This window comes from Podarcis raffonei, chromosome 1 (genome assembly GCF_027172205.1).
Source record: "Podarcis raffonei isolate rPodRaf1 chromosome 1, rPodRaf1.pri, whole genome shotgun sequence".
Taxonomy (NCBI): Eukaryota; Metazoa; Chordata; class Lepidosauria; order Squamata; family Lacertidae; genus Podarcis; species Podarcis raffonei.
In genome coordinates, this window is record NC_070602.1 from 14,764,496 (window position 1) to 14,768,682 (window position 4,187).

The window sequence follows — 4,187 nt, forward strand, 5'->3', positions numbered from 1 at the left end:
AGAAACCAGGACAGCTTCTCTAAATCAGGGATGTCCTTGGAAAATAGCGACACTTGGAGGGTCTGGGAGCTGGGACAGAGCAACGGGATCTCACCCCGTCATGCAGATGTGAAATGCTTACCTTGCAATCGGCAAGTCCAATCGGTGGTTCAAACCACAGTGCTTTATGGTATGGGATTGTATTGTATATGGTATTTTTGTTAGGATGATTGCTTGTACGCTGCCCTGATATTCAAGAAAAAGGAGGGAGGGTGGTATAAACAGGGTTTGGGGAGTGAATTAAATAGGGAAAAGCACAGGGCACTTTGCCGAAGGCCTTTTCTAACCTGGAGTTGGCCCTGTTGGTACGTTGCCATCTTTCATGTGAAAGAACAGCTCTTTAAACTCAGTGCACCCTGAGTACAGGCAGCTGGGAGGCCTTATCTTAAAACATAACCTACAGGGCATCCAGACCGAGTCCTTGATGGGACCCCAAGACACCTGCCCACCAACCCATGAGCCTATTCTGGTGCTGCGAACAGCTGTGTGTGGATGCCAAACAATCCCCAGGGACTCGTACAATAGCCAAAGCCAAGTGTAATTAGATGTTGCTTGTTGCTTAAGATTAAACGGTAAGACTAAGCTGTTTTGGTACAGAGCAGATTCCGACCCAAAACATTCACGCAGACCTGTAGGTTTAAATGGAAAATGGACAGGCCTGCTAATCCCCTTGAGAAAAGCCAAGGGCAGCTCCACGCTAGGAGTCATTGTTGCGAGTGTGCAAGTGTCGTCTGAGCGTTTTGCAGAAAGATCTGCACATATTTCACCACACATCGAAAGGAAAACTTTTATTTTTAGCGCAGTTTTGTGGTCACAGGAAGATTCCAGAGGAAATCCTCCATCGATATAGAATCGAGAAAAGTGAAGGGGGAGTTTCCTGATTGTGTTACATATATTAACAGAGATGTGATCTATAAGCTGTTGTTTTTTTTAAAAAAAAAAATACAGCGACTATAAATACTTGCTCCAGCTGTACCAATATCCCCTCATCCCTCTTTCCTTGAAGGCACCTGTTGACGCTAATGCCCTAAGTTAAGATTAGCTCCACAGCAGTGAAGGGGAGGCTCTGAATCTGCAGGCACTTGTAGCTGCCAGCAAGACAATCTGTGCTGAGACAGACACTTGGCTGCCTCATTTCAGAAGATCATGTAAAAGCTACACATATCAGCTGCTTGGTACTGCGGCGCTCCAGCAAATGCAAGCTTCTGGCATTGCAACTCCCAAGTTGAAGCAAAGTCCTGAACTACTCCTCATGATCTACTCAAACCTGTGCCATTTCAGTCTGTGGAGGGAAGGTCATATATTTGACATTTTTCCTTGTGGGGGTGAGGGTGGGGGGGCAAGGCTTCTACATAAGAAAGCTTGTCACAGACCCTCCCTGTGGCGCCCTCCCTGTGGAATGCCCTCCTTTCAGATGTCAAGGAGATAAAGGACTACATGACTTTTAGAAGACATCTGAAGGCAGCCCTGTATCAGGAACTTTGAAATGTTTGATGTTTTATAAATGTTGTAAGCTGCCCAGAGTAGCTGGGGAAACCCAGCCAGATGGGCGGGGTTTTAATTAATAATTTTAATAAATAATAATACAATAATATAATTTTATTATTATTCAAGTGTCCCTATTTTCCAGAGATAGTTCTGGATTGACAGAAGCCGTCCCGGTTTCTGAATTGATCCCGGAACGTCCTACTTTTCCTAAGGATGTCTCTATTTTCATCGGACAAATGTTGGAGGGTATGGAATTCTGCGATCCCTGAGCCAAGGAAATACAACCTTTAGAAGACATCTGAAAGCAACCCTTTATAGGGTAGTTTTTAAATGTTTATTATTATTTATTATTATTATTAAATGGGAAGCTCCTGTTTTCATCAAGTGCACACTTATCTCCTGTTGCATCCACATGGCATATTTAAAGCATACCAGCACATATTTAAAGTTTGTTAAGGGTGCTGAAAATAGCTCTATAGGGGTATACTACAGTTCCCATGATTCTTTGGGGGAAGTCATGCCTTTTAAACATGCGAGGCGGGTGTGACCGGATGCAAAAGCCTCATGTCTGATGTCACCAGACACATATGTATGTTTGAAAACATGTACACATCTAAAGTCCAAAGGCCCAAATCATGCACTCCATTCCCAGGATATCGACTGCACAGTGTGGACCCACGCCCTGTGGATTTTACACACATGCAACCCATTGTTGTGATGTGGGGTTTGTGATTTCAGCTCTCTTGACATAATATGCTGGAGACAGTTCTGCAGTAACACTTCTTTATTAAAGCAAACAAGACTGAGAACTGAGGAGGGGAGAGCTACATTTATAGGGACAGGGAACTAGCTAGAAAGGATACATTTTGGAGGGAACAATATCAGGCAATCACAGTCCTGCCTTTTGGAGGAAACCAATAAGACAGAGGATCCAAATACAGCAGCTTAAATGAACCAATAGTAGCTGTACCCTCTGGAACCAAAAGGCAGTTACTTTACCCTAATGCAAATACAGACAATAATAATACAGATATAAAATCCTTTGACTCAATACACAACACCCATTCCACATATGGGTGGCATCAGAAACAGGACAGGCATACCACATATATGGGCTTTTCCCAAACACCCAAAAGGTTCAGAAGGTTCTACCAACCCTCTGGGGCAGATTTTGAGGCTGTGTGAGAGGCAGCAGAGGTGAGGAAAGGGAAGTTTTGTTGTGCAAGCACAGGGCTAGGCAACCTAAGGCCCGGGGGTCAGATGCGGCCAATCGCCTTCTCAATCCAGCCCGCGGACGGTCCAGGAATCAGCATGTTTTTACATGAGTAGAAAGTGTCCTTTTATTTAACATGCATCTCTGGGTTATTTGTGGGGCATAGGAATTCATTCATAATTTTTTTCAAAATTTAGTCCGGCCCACCACATGGTCTGAGGGACAGTGGACTGGCCCCCTGCTGAAAAAGTTTGCTGACCCCTGGATTAGGCTAAAGTAGGGTTGCCATATTTCCCGGAAATAGCAGGTATTCAGCCCTTGTAAGCAGCATCCGGGAGGAAGTCGAAATCGTCCGGGAGGAAATCAAGCAGGAAATGAAAGTGATAGGACTTTCCTGCTGCTGCCCCCTAGCAATGGCTGTTCAGAAGCCTTCCATCCTGGAAGTAGTTCACAACCAGCTATTAGTGTTAGTTGTCTTCACTCACATCCCATGGCAGCAAATTATACCATTTAGTAGCTATAAGCCATTATGCTACGTTGAAGTACTTCCTTTTGACTACAGTGGTACCTCGGGTTAAGAACTTAATTCGTTCTGGAGGTCAGTTCTTAACCTGAAACTGTTCTTAACCTGAGGTACCGCTTTAGCTAATGGGGCCTCCTGCTGCCGCCGCATGATTTCTGTTCTCATGCTGAAGCAAAGTTCTTAACCTGAGGTAATATTTCTGGGTTAGCGGAGGCTGTAACCTGAAGCATCTGTAACCTGAGGTACCACTGTATTCTGAGTAAAGGTGGTCACCCAAATCTGGGTGCTTAGGGTGGGGAACAGGTGCAGCTTGCTTTCCCATCTGTGGCAGTGACTAACTCAGAACTGCAGACCTTCCGAGTGTCCCTATTTTCCCGGGTGAAATATACTCAGAGTCGCAAAGTGATTTCATGCTCTTTATTCAGTTCATAGTGGTGAGGAGGAATGAATGAATGTCCCCTCAAAGTATCTGCTTTATATACATTATTTACACAATGGGCTGCACATGATTGGCTAATTCCGGAATTCTACTGTAAGCCAATCAGGTTGTGGATTCACTTCTATCTGGAGCATGATTGGGTGGTTCCTGCCAACCAATCATACTGCTGCATTGTTCTAGGACCAATCAGACTGCTGCATTCTGAATCCTATTGTTCTAGGACCAATCAGACTGCTGCATTTTGGATCCTATTGTTCTAGGACCAATCAGACTGCTGCAGTTTGGATCCTATTCAACTCAGTACATAACACCAGGACAAGCCCGGATTTACAGATGCCATCACAGTTTCTGATTTGATCCTGGAATGTCCTGCTTTTCCTTACGACATTCCTATTTTCATTGGATCAATGTTGGAGGGTGTGGAGTTACGCGACCCCTGAGCCCTGTAAATGGATGGGTTTTTTTTGTTTTTTATGTTTAATGCT